Source organism: Pseudophryne corroboree, chromosome 4 (genome assembly GCF_028390025.1).
Source record: "Pseudophryne corroboree isolate aPseCor3 chromosome 4, aPseCor3.hap2, whole genome shotgun sequence".
In the NCBI taxonomy this organism is placed as follows: domain Eukaryota; kingdom Metazoa; phylum Chordata; class Amphibia; order Anura; family Myobatrachidae; genus Pseudophryne; species Pseudophryne corroboree.
In genome coordinates this window covers 842,779,885-842,793,194 of record NC_086447.1, presented here as the reverse complement: position 1 = coordinate 842,793,194, position 13,310 = coordinate 842,779,885, and the positions used below count along the sequence as shown (strand labels likewise).

The following is a 13,310-nucleotide window of genomic DNA, read 5'->3' as shown; positions in this document are numbered from 1 at the left end:
TTATTGTTGAGCCATCTGTTGAGAGGCTCAGTTATATTTCATACTGTTAACTGGGTATAGTATCACGAGTTATACGGTGTGATTGGTGTGGCTGGTATGAGTCTTACCCGGGATTCAAAATCCTTCCTTATTGTGTCAGCTCTTCCGGGCACAGTATCCTAACTGAGGTCTGGAGGAGGGGCATAGAGGGAGGAGCCAGTGCACACCAGATAGTACCTAATCTTTCTTTTAGAGTGCCCAGTCTCCTGCGGAGCCCGTCTATTCCCCATGGTCCTTACGGAGTTCCCAGCATCCACTACGGACTACGAGAAATAGATTTACCGGTGAGTAAAATCTTATTTTTTCTGGGGGTTTGAGTGAGATGGGGGATGTGCCCTTGGCGCCGGATTTGAAGCAGGCGCGAAACCTCCATTCAGCTCCCTCAGCCAGCTGCAATCAGTCCCCGCTGTCACGCTGTGTGGAATCTGTGCTAGCTGCTTTGCCGGCATCAAAGATTTTCAGATCGATTATGCTGTCTGCTGCAGTCTAGATCTATCAACTGCAGAGCTGCTGTGAGCCTTCCTGATCCCGGGACAGCAGCTGCAGTATACTGTATCTCACTGCCAGTCTGCTGAAAGTGAAAGCTCACATCCCAGCAGTCTCCTCTCATACAGCGTGAAACCATGTAGGTACAGTGCTTTTTATATGGGCTTTCTATCTGCAAACCTGTCCATACCTGTAGTAGCTGTGCTTGCGGCACTCCAGGGGTTAAACATGTCTGCAATTGCATAATCTCCAGTGCAGCACACAGTCCTCCAGCTGCTTATTATCAGGGTCCTTAGATGGCTTTAATGCTGTAGGAGTATTTATAATTCACTTTCTTTTTTCCCCTCACAATAAAGCTACCAGCTCCATAGGTTACAGTACTGACTATTTCAAACTGATCAGAACATATTTCTGCTTAGGCTGTAATGTATAGTCATTACCATTACAACCATGCCTGATTCCTCATGTTTCTCTTCCTGTTATGTTATTGTTACTACCTGCACAATGGTGTACTATGTATAAGAAATATTGCTATATGGGTTATTAATACATTCTGTATTTGTTATGTTATTATTAGTACCTGCACAATGGTGTATTCTATGTATTATTCACATTGCTATATGGATTATTAATACATTCTTTTTTGCAATCCAATTAGCAACTCGCATTGAACCAGTCAATTCTTTTTGCACCTCACTGACGGTGAGAGATGGTGTAATGGTTAGCATTACTGCCTCACAGTACGACTCCCACCATGGCCCTAACTGTGTGGAGTTTGTATATTTTCCCTGTGCTTGCGTGAATTTTCTCCGGTTTCCTCCCACAATCCAAATATACTGGTCTTTTAATTGGCCCCAAACAAAAAAAACCCTAACATGAATGTGTGTGTATATGTGGTAGGAGGGGATCCGGTCATGTGACCGGTGCTCGGGATCCTGGCGGTCACTATGTCAACGCTGGGATCCCGATCGCTGCAGCGTTATCCTTGGCGTGTCCCAATAAATTGCGTTGACCGTTTGACCATTGGTGTAGACCTAGTGACTGTCTATCTTTATACTGTCTAACTTCTGTACCACACCCTCGGGCAGTATGAAACTAATTTCCACCCAGATGCATTAAAAATCACATCAAGGGATCGATGCTTCGATAGGAGACTGTCCCTGTGATGTGTAAAGTGATTGTATCAGCGATCGATTTACTTCATGTTGTAGACCTACTGCATGCGCCAGTGACCGTAAATTATGCGGTATGTAGCCCATGGGCTACAGTGGCGAACGCCGTCGCCATTGCAGTCGGGAACTGGGAAAGGGTAGTGGATACCTTTGATTCCTGCTGCAGAACCCATGTAATTCTTTCAGGGAATACTTACATTTTAAGGGTTTTCAGGGGATTTGTGCAAAATAAATGTGCCCCTAATACGTAAGTTGTAACATGTGAGTAACTTACCTTCATGTAGAAGATAAAGAAACAGGACCCACTCATAGGTCACATCCTACCCAAGGCTGTGCATGGATGGTAATAAGACTTTGCAGGGTACATTTTCAGCTGAACCCAGTGGGAAATGAGGAGAGGTGGGAGGTCAGAAGGACGCAGGGCTGGTCCCAGAAGAGGGGCCAGCCCACAGTAACTAGCCACACTCTGTAGGAGATGGGTGCAGGGAGTAGGAAGGCCCAGGAGCTGGGCGTTGAAGGGCTGTGGGGAGGATAAAGGTGCAGTAGCCGAAAAGGGGATTATCTCCGTCCTGATACTGCCTATGGTAACCCTAGATGGCCGCACTGCACCCAGCTACCCAGTACATTGCCTGGCACCTCTCAAATGCATAAAGTGGGGGTAGGCGACCTATGGCAATACAGTTGCTGGGGAACTACACATCCCAGCATGACCACTCACCGTTTTGCTGTTCGGGCATGGTAAAAGTGTGGCACTGCTTGCAAATATAGGAAATGTAGTTCCAAGCAGCTGGCACGCCGGACGTTACCTATACCTGGCGTAGACTATGGTCCTCATTCCGATTTGATCGCTCGCTAGCAATGTTTTGCAGCGCTGTGATCAGGTTAAAACTCAGCAAAACTATGCATGCATATGCACCACAATGCGCGGGTGCGTCGCATGTGTACAAAGATGATCGGTGCTGGGCAATGGATTTAAAGAAAAATCCATTTGCACAGCCGATCGCAAGGTGATTGACAGAAAGAGGGCGTTGATAGGTGTCAACTGACCGTTTTCTGGGAGTGTTTGGGAAAACGCAGGCGTGTCCAGGCGTTTGCAGGGCGGGTGTCTGACATCAATTCTGGGACCAAAAAGACTGAGTGATCGCAAGTGCTGAGTAAGTCCAGAACTACTCAGAAACTGCAAAAAAACTATTTTGTGCCGTCTGCTGCAAAAGCGTTCGCACATTTGCAAAGCAAAAATACACTACCCTGTAGGCGGCGACTATCTGATCGCAGCACAGCCAAAAGTTGCTAGTGAGCGATCAACTCTGAATGAGGCCCTATATACTGAAATGTATTTTGCGTTGTATATGCAGATGATACCGAGGGTTATTGTACCATTCAGTGCCCTTTGTGAATGATAAAATGAATTAACAACAGCTGTATTGTATTATTTAATGGCTGAGGTTGTGTTAGGTGATCCTTTAACACTGCAGCAGGAATTTTGTTAGCAGTTGGGCAAAGCCATGTGCACTGCAGGGGGGGCAGAGATAACATTTGCGGAGAGAGTTAGATTTGGGTGGGTTATTTTGTTTCTGTGCAGGGTAAATACTGGCAGCTTTATTTTAACACTGCAATTTAGATTGCAGATTGAACACACCACACCCAAATCTAACTCTCTCTGCACATGTTAAATCTGCCTCCCCTGCAGTGCACATGGTTTTGCCCAACTGCTAACCAAATTCCTGCTGCGATCAACTTAGAATTACCCCCAATACACTGATCACAAGGAAACAATATAGAAGAGTCTGTATGAAATGAGAACTGTGCATTTGGCCACCTTCCTAGGCGGCTGGACAGGAAATAGCTACAGCTGTATTTTACAATCTGAGAGCTTTTTAATGCGTGAGAATTTCTGTGACTCCAGTCTATTTAATACCCTGCACCTGCTCTTTCCTAATGCCATTACACAATACTCTAACATTTTATTATTATTTCTCTGACGTCCTAGTGGATGCTGGGAACTCCGTAAGGACCATGGGGAATAGCGGGCTCCGAAGGAGGCTGGGCACTCTAGAAAGATTTATGACTACCTGGTGTGCACTGGCTCCTCCCACTATGACCCTCCTCCAAGCCTCAGTTAGATTTTGTGCCCGGCCGAGGTTGGATGCACACTAGGGGCTCTCCTGAGCCCTTAGAAAGAAAGTATAGATTTAGGTTTTTTATTTTCAGTGAGACCTGCTGGCAACAGGCTCACTGCAGCGAGGGACTAAGGGGAGAAGAAGCGAACTTGCCTGCTTGCAGCCGGATTGGGCTTCTTAGGTTACTGGACACCATTAGCTCCAGAGGGATCGACCGCAGGCCCAGTCCTTGGTGTTCGGTCCCGGAGCCGCGCCGCCGTCCCCCTTACAGAGCCAGAAGCAAGAAGAGGTCCGGAAAAACGGCGGCAGAAGACATCAGTCTTCACCAAGGTAGCGCACAGCACTGCAGCTGTGCGCCATTGCTCCTCATACACACTTCATACTCCGGTCACTAAGGGTGCAGGGCGCTGGGGGGGGGCGCCCTGAGAAGCAATAATAACACCTTGGCTGGCAAAAATTCCACAATATATAGTCCCAGAGGCTATATATGTGGAAAATACCCCTGCCAGAATATGGAAAAAAGCGTGAGAATAGTCCGCGGAAAAGGGGCGGAGCTATCTTTCACAGCACACTGGCGCCATTTCTCCTTCACAGATCCGCTGGAAGGAAGCTCCCTGGCTCTCCCCTGCAGTCTACACTACAGAACAGGGTAAAAACAGAGAGGGGGGGCACTAAATTTAGGCGCAGTATATAATATATAGAAAAAGCAGCTATAGGGGACATAACTCAGTTAGTCCCTGCATTATATAGCGCTCTGGTGTGTGCTGGCATACTCTCACTCTGTCCCCCCAAAGGGCTTTTGTGGGTCCTGTCCTCATTCGGAGCATTCCTTGTGTGTGTGCGGTGTGTCGGTACGGCTGTGTCGACATGTTTGATGAGGATAATGATGTGGAGGCGGAGCAGATGCCTTTAGAAGGGATGTCACCCCCTGCGGGGCAGACACCTGAGTGGATGAGCTTATGGAAAGTAATGAGTGCACGTATAGACACCTTACATAAGAAAATTGACGACATGCCAAGTGTGGGACAGCCGACTTCTCAGCTCGTGCCTGCTCAGGCGTCGCATGGGTCGTCAGGGGCTCTAAAACGCCCGCTACCGCAAGCAGACCCAGATGTCGACACTGATACTGACACCAGTGTCGACGACGATGAGTCTAACCTGATGCCCACTAAGGCCATTCACTGCATGATTGAGGCAATGAAAGAGGTGTTACACATTTCTGATATAACTACAGGTACCACTAAAAAGGGTATTATGTTTGGAGAGAAAAAACTACCCGTAGTTTCTCTATCGTCCTAGTGGATGCTGGGGTTCCTGAAAGGACCATGGGGAATAGCGGCTCCGCAGGAGACAGGGCACAAAAAGTAAAGCTTTTCCAGATCAGGTGGTGTGCACTGGCTCCTCCCCCTATGACCCTCCTCCAGACTCCAGTTAGATTTTTGTGCCCGGCCGAGAAGGGTGCAATTCTAGGTGGCTCTCATAAAGAGCTGCTTAGAGAAAGTTTAGCTTAGGTTTTTTATTTTACAGTGATTCCTGCTGGCAACAGGATCACTGCAACGAGGGACAGAGGGGAGAAGAAGTGAACTCACCTGCGTGCAGGATGGATTGGCTTCTTGGCTACTGGACATCAGCTCCAGAGGGACGATCACAGGTACAGCCTGGATGGTCACCGGAGCCGCGCCGCCGGCCCCCTTGCAGATGCTGAAGTAAGAAGAGGTCCAGAATCGGCGGCTGAAGACTCCTGCAGTCTTCTAAAGGTAGCGCACAGCACTGCAGCTGTGCGCCATTTTCCTCTCAGCACACTTCACACGCAGTCACTGAGGGTGCAGGGCGCTGGGGGGGGGCGCCCTGGGAGGCAAATGAAAACCTATTAAAAGGCTAAAAATACCTCACATATAGCCCCCAGAGGCTATATGGAGATATTTAACCCCTGCCTGGATTCACAAAATAGCGGGAGACGAGCCCGCCGGAAAAGGGGCGGGGCCTATCTCCTCAGCACACGGCGTCATTTCCTCTCACAGCTCCGCTGGTCAGGACGGCTCCCAGGTCTCTCCCCTGCACTGCACTACAGAAACAGGGTAAAACAGAGAGGGGGGGCAAATTTAATGGCAATATTTTGATATATATAAAGCAGCTATAAGGGAGCACTTATTATAAGGCTATCCCTGTCATATATAGCGCTTTTTTTTTTGGTGTGTGCTGGCAGACTCTCCCTCTGTCTCCCCAAAGGGCTAGTGGGTCCTGTCTTCGTGTAGAGCATTCCCTGTGTGTCTGCTGTGTGTCGGTACGTGTGTCGACATGTATGAGGACGATATTGGTGTGGAGGCGGAGCAATTGCCAAATATGGGGATGTCACCTCCTAGGGGGTCGACACCAGAATGGATGCCTTTATTTGTGGAATTACGGGATAGCGTCAACTCGCTTAAGCAGTCGTTTGACGACATGAGGCGGCCGGACAATCAATTAGTGCCTGTCCAGGCGCCTCAAACACCGTCAGGGGCTGTGAAACGCCCTTTGCCTCAGTCGGTCGACACAGACCCAGACACAGGCACTGATTCCAGTGGTGACGGTGACGAATCAACCGTATTTTCCAGTAGGGCCACACGTTATATGATTTTGGCAATGAAGGAGGCGTTACATTTAGCTGATACTACAGGTACCACTAAACAGGGTATTATGTGGGGTGTGAAAAAACTACCTATAGTTTTTCCTGAATCAGAAGAATTAAATGACGTGTGTGATGAAGCGTGGGTTGCCCCTGATAAAAAGCTGATAATTTCAAAGAAATTATTGGCATTATACCCTTTCCCGCCAGAGGTTAGGGAGCGCTGGGAAACACCTCCTAGGGTGGACAAGGCGCTAACACGCTTATCTAAACAAGTGGCGTTACCCTCTCCTGAGACGGCCGCACTTAAAGATCCATCAGATAGGAGGATGGAAAATATCCAAAAAAGTATATACACACATGCAGGTGTTATACTACGACCAGCTATAGCGACTGCCTGGATGTGCAGTGCTGGGGTAGTTTGGTCAGAGTCCCTGATTGAAAATATTGATACCCTGGACAGGGACAATATTTTACTGTCGTTAGAACAAATAAAGGATGCATTTCTTTATATGCGTGATGCACAGAGGGATATCTGCACACTGGCATCACGGGTAAGTGCTATGTCCATTTCGGCCAGAAGAGCTTTATGGACGCGACAGTGGACAGGCGATGCGGATTCAAAACGGCATATGGAAGTTTTGCCGTATAAAGGGGAGGAGTTATTTGGAGTCGGTCTATCAGATTTGGTGGCCACGGCTACAGCCGGGAAATCCACCTTTCTACCTCAAGTCACTCCCCAACAGAAAAAGGCACCGACTTTTCAACCGCAGCCCTTTCGTTCCTTTAAAAATAAGAGAGCAAAGGGCTATTCATATCTGCCACGAGGCAGAGGTCGAGGGAAGAGACAGCAACAGGCAGCTCCTTCCCAGGAACAGAAGCCCTCCCCGGCTTCTACAAAAGCCTCAGCATGACGCTGGGGCTTCTCAAGCGGACTCGGGGACGGTGGGCGGTCGTCTCAAAAATTACAGCGCGCAGTGGGCTCACTCGCAGGTAGATCCCTGGATCCTGCAGATAATATCTCAGGGGTACAGGTTGGAATTAGAGACAGATCCACCTCGCCGTTTCCTGAAGTCTGCTTTACCAACGTCCCCCTCCGAAAGGGAGACGGTTTTGGAAGCCATTCACAAGCTGTACTCTCAGCAGGTGATAGTCAAGGTACCTCTTCTACAACAAGGGAAGGGGTATTATTCCACTCTATTTGTGGTACCGAAGCCGGATGGCTCGGTAAGGCCTATTCTAAATCTGAAGTCCTTGAACCTGTACATAAAGAAGTTCAAGTTCAAGATGGAGTCACTCAGAGCAGTGATAGCGAACCTGGAAGAAGGGGACTTTATGGTATCCTTGGACATCAAGGATGCGTATCTCCACGTTCCAATTTACCCCTCACACCAGGGGTACCTCAGGTTCGTTGTACAAAACTGTCACTATCAGTTTCAGACGCTGCCGTTTGGTTTGTCCACGGCACCTCGGGTCTTTACAAAGGTAATGGCCGAGATGATGATTCTTCTTCGAAGAAAAGGCGTATTAATTATCCCATACTTGGACGATCTCCTAATAAGGGCAAGGTCCAGAGAACAGCTAGAGATGGGATTAGCACTATCTCAAGAGGTGCTAAAGCAGCACGGATGGATTCTGAATATTCCAAAATCCCAATTAATGCCGACAACTCGTCTGCTGTTCCTAGGGATGATTCTGGACACGGTTCAGAAAAAGGTTTTTCTTCCCGAGGAAAAAGCCAAGGAGTTATCCGACCTGGTCAGGAACCTCCTAAAACCAGGAAAGGTGTCTGTACATCAATGCACAAGAGTCCTGGGAAAAATGGTGGCTTCTTACGAAGCAATTCCATTCGGCAGATTCCATGCAAGAATTTTCCAAAGGGATCTGTTGGACAAATGGTCAGGGTCGCATCTTCAGATGCACCTGCGGATAACCCTGTCTCCAAGGACAAGGGTATCTCTTCTGTGGTGGTTGCAGAGGGCTCATCTATTGGAGGGCCGCAGATTCGGCATACAGGATTGGATCCTGGTGACCACGGACGCCAGCCTGAGAGGCTGGGGAGCAGTCACACAAGGAAGAAACTTCCAGGGAGTGTGGTCGAGCCTGGAAAAGTCTCTTCACATAAACATTCTGGAACTAAGAGCAATCTACAATGCTCTAAGCCAGGCGGAACCTCTGCTTCAAGGAAGACCGGTGTTGATCCAGTCGGACAACATCACGGCAGTCGCCCATGTAAACAGACAGGGCGGCACAAGAAGCAGGAGTGCAATGGCAGAAGCTGCCAGGATCCTTCGCTGGGCGGAGAATCACGTGATAGCACTGTCAGCAGTGTTCATCCCGGGCGTGGACAACTGGGAAGCAGACTTCCTCAGCAGACACGATCTTCACCCGGGAGAGTGGGGACTTCATCCAGAAGTTTTCCACATGCTAATAAACCGTTGGGAAAGACCAATGGTGGACATGATGGCGTCTCGCCTCAACAAAAAACTGGACAGGTATTGCGCCAGGTCAAGAGATCCGCAGGCAATAGCTGTGGACGCGCTGGTAACACCTTGGGTGTACCAGTCGGTGTATGTGTTTCCTCCTCTGCCTCTCATACCAAAGGTATTGAGAATCATACGGCAAAGCGGAGTAAGAACGATACTAGTGGCTCCGGATTGGCCAAGAAGGTCTTGGTACCCGGAACTTCAAGAGATGGTCACGGACGATCCGTGGCCTCTACCTCTGAGAAGGGACCTGCTTCAACAGGGTCCCTGCCTCTTTCAAGACTTACCGCGGCTGCGTTTGACGGCATGGCGGTTGAACGCCAGATCCTAAAAGGAAAAGGCATTCCAGAAGAAGTCATTCCTACCTTGATTAAGGCAAGAAAGGAAGTCACCGCGAAGCATTATCACCGCATTTGGCGGAAATATGTTGCGTGGTGCGAGGATCGGAGTGCTCCGACGGTGGAATTTCAACTGGGTCGTTTCCTACATTTCCTGCAATCAGGATTGTCTATGGGTCTCAAATTGGGATCTATTAAGGTTCAAATTTCGGCCCTGTCAATATTCTTCCAAAAAGAATTGGCCTCAGTCCCTGAGGTCCAGACTTTTGTCAAAGGAGTACTGCATATACAGCCTCCTGTGGTGCCTCCGGTGGCACCGTGGGATCTAAATGTAGTTTTAGATTTCCTCAAATCCCATTGGTTTGAACCACTAAAAAATGTGGATTTGAAATATCTCACATGGAAAGTGACTATGTTACTGGCCCTGGCTTCCGCCAGGAGAGTATCTGAACTGGCGGCTTTATCTTATAAAAGCCCTTATTTAATTTTCCATTCGGATAGGGCAGAGCTGCGGACGCGTCCGCATTTTCTCCCTAAGGTGGTATCAGCGTTTCACCTGAACCAGCCTATTGTAGTGCCTGCGGCTACAAGCGACTTGGAGGACTCCAAGTTGTTGGACGTTGTCAGAGCTTTAAAAATATACATTTCAAGGACGGCTGGAGTCAGAAAATCTGACTCGCTGTTTATACTGTATGCACCCAACAAGTTGGGTGCGCCTGCTTCTAAGCAGTCGATTGCTCGTTGGATTTGTAACACAATTCAACTTGCACATTCTGTGGCAGGCCTGCCACAGCCTAAATCTGTTAAGGCCCATTCCACAAGGAAGGTGGGCTCATCTTGGGCGGCTGCCCGAGGGGTCTCGGCATTACAACTCTGCCGAGCAGCTACGTGGTCAGGGGAGAACACGTTTGTAAAATTCTACAAATTTGATACCCTGGCAAAAGAGGACCTGGAGTTCTCTCATTCGGTGCTGCAGAGTCATCCGCACTCTCCCGCCCGTTTGGGAGCTTTGGTATAATCCCCATGGTCCTTTCAGGAACCCCAGCATCCACTAGGACGATAGAGAAAATAAGAATTTACTTACCGATAATTCTATTTCTCGGAGTCCGTAGTGGATGCTGGGCGCCCATCCCAAGTGCGGATTATCTGCAATACTTGTACATAGTTATTGTTAACTAATTCGGGTTATTGTTTAGGGAGCCATCTTTCAGAGGCTCCTCTGTTATCATACTGTTAACTGGGTTTAGATCACAAGTTGTACGGTGTGATTGGTGTGGCTGGTATGAGTCTTACCCGGGATTCAAAATCCTCCCTTATTGTGTACGCTCGTCCGGGCACAGTACCTAACTGGAGTCTGGAGGAGGGTCATAGGGGGAGGAGCCAGTGCACACCACCTGATCTGGAAAAGCTTTACTTTTTGTGCCCTGTCTCCTGCGGAGCCGCTATTCCCCATGGTCCTTTCAGGAACCCCAGCATCCACTACGGACTCCGAGAAATAGAATTATCGGTAAGTAAATTCTTATTTTTTCCTGAATCAGAAGAATTAAATGACGTGTGTGATGAAGCGTGGGTTGCCCCTGATAAAAAGCTGATAATTTCAAAGAAATTATTGGCATTATACCCTTTCCCGCCAGAGGTTAGGGAGCGCTGGGAAACACCTCCTAGGGTGGACAAGGCGCTAACACGCTTATCTAAACAAGTGGCGTTACCCTCTCCTGAGACGGCCGCACTAAAAGATCCATCAGATAGGAGGATGGAAAATATCCAAAAAAGTATATACACACATGCAGGTGTTATACTACGACCAGCTATAGCGACTGCCTGGATGTGCAGTGCTGGGGTAGTTTGGTCAGAGTCCCTGATTGAAAATATTGATACCCTGGACAGGGACAATATTTTACTGTCGTTAGAACAAATAAAGGATGCATTTCTTTATATGCGTGATGCACAGAGGGATATCTGCACACTGGCATCACGGGTAAGTGCTATGTCCATTTCGGCCAGAAGAGCTTTATGGACGCGACAGTGGACAGGCGATGCGGATTCAAAACGGCATATGGAAGTTTTGCCGTATAAAGGGGAGGAGTTATTTGGAGTCGGTCTATCAGATTTGGTGGCCACGGCTACAGCCGGGAAATCCACCTTTCTACCTCAAGTCACTCCCCAACAGAAAAAGGCACCGACTTTTCAACCGCAGCCCTTTCGTTCCTTTAAAAATAAGAGAGCAAAGGGCTATTCATATCTGCCACGAGGCAGAGGTCGAGGGAAGAGACAGCAACAGGCAGCTCCTTCCCAGGAACAGAAGCCCTCCCCGGCTTCTACAAAAGCCTCAGCATGACGCTGGGGCTTCTCAAGCGGACTCGGGGACGGTGGGCGGTCGTCTCAAAAATTACAGCGCGCAGTGGGGTCACTCGCAGGTAGATCCCTGGATCCTGCAGATAATATCTCAGGGGTACAGGTTGGAATTAGAGACAGATCCACCTCGCCGTTTCCTGAAGTCTGCTTTACCAACGTCCCCCTCCGAAAGGGAGACGGTTTTGGAAGCCATTCACAAGCTGTACTCTCAGCAGGTGATAGTCAAGGTACCTCTTCTACAACAAGGGAAGGGGTATTATTCCACTCTATTTGTGGTACCGAAGCCGGATGGCTCGGTAAGGCCTATTCTAAATCTGAAGTCCTTGAACCTGTACATAAAGAAGTTCAAGTTCAAGATGGAGTCACTCAGAGCAGTGATAGCGAACCTGGAAGAAGGGGACTTTATGGTATCCTTGGACATCAAGGATGCGTATCTCCACGTTCCAATTTACCCCTCACACCAGGGGTACCTCAGGTTCGTTGTACAAAACTGTCACTATCAGTTTCAGACGCTGCCGTTTGGTTTGTCCACGGCACCTCGGGTCTTTACAAAGGTAATGGCCGAGATGATGATTCTTCTTCGAAGAAAAGGCGTATTAATTATCCCATACTTGGACGATCTCCTAATAAGGGCAAGGTCCAGAGAACAGCTAGAGATGGGATTAGCACTATCTCAAGAGGTGCTAAAGCAGCACGGATGGATTCTGAATATTCCAAAATCCCAATTAATGCCGACAACTCGTCTGCTGTTCCTAGGGATGATTCTGGACACGGTTCAGAAAAAGGTTTTTCTTCCCGAGGAAAAAGCCAAGGAGTTATCCGACCTGGTCAGGAACCTCCTAAAACCAGGAAAGGTGTCTGTACATCAATGCACAAGAGTCCTGGGAAAAATGGTGGCTTCTTACGAAGCAATTCCATTCGGCAGATTCCATGCAAGAATTTTCCAAAGGGATCTGTTGGACAAATGGTCAGGGTCGCATCTTCAGATGCACCTGCGGATAACCCTGTCTCCAAGGACAAGGGTATCTCTTCTGTGGTGGTTGCAGAGGGCTCATCTATTGGAGGGCCGCAGATTCGGCATACAGGATTGGATCCTGGTGACCACGGACGCCAGCCTGAGAGGCTGGGGAGCAGTCACACAAGGAAGAAACTTCCAGGGAGTGTGGTCGAGCCTGGAAAAGTCTCTTCACATAAACATTCTGGAACTAAGAGCAATCTACAATGCTCTAAGCCAGGCGGAACCTCTGCTTCAAGGAAGACCGGTGTTGATCCAGTCGGACAACATCACGGCAGTCGCCCATGTAAACAGACAGGGCGGCACAAGAAGCAGGAGTGCAATGGCAGAAGCTGCCAGGATCCTTCGCTGGGCGGAGAATCACGTGATAGCACTGTCAGCAGTGTTCATCCCGGGCGTGGACAACTGGGAAGCAGACTTCCTCAGCAGACACGATCTTCACCCGGGAGAGTGGGGACTTCATCCAGAAGTTTTCCACATGCTAATAAACCGTTGGGAAAGACCAATGGTGGACATGATGGCGTCTCGCCTCAACAAAAAACTGGACAGGTATTGCGCCAGGTCAAGAGATCCGCAGGCAATAGCTGTGGACGCGCTGGTAACACCTTGGGTGTACCAGTCGGTGTATGTGTTTCCTCCTCTGCCTCTCATACCAAAGGTATTGAGAATCATACGGCAAAGCAGAGTAAGAACG

At 48.7% G+C, this 13,310-nt stretch overlaps 1 long non-coding RNA gene across 1 annotated transcript in view; it reads left to right on the top strand.

Annotated features, from left to right (window-relative positions):
* Nucleotides 1-416: 416 nt before the first annotated feature.
* Nucleotides 417-13,310, top strand: part of LOC134911822 (uncharacterized) — a 91,651-nt gene continuing 78,757 nt past the window's right edge. Inside the window, exon 1 of the long non-coding RNA XR_010176872.1 lies at nt 417-664. This is a non-coding gene — a long non-coding RNA (uncharacterized LOC134911822). The remainder of the gene's footprint in view (nt 665-13,310) is intronic.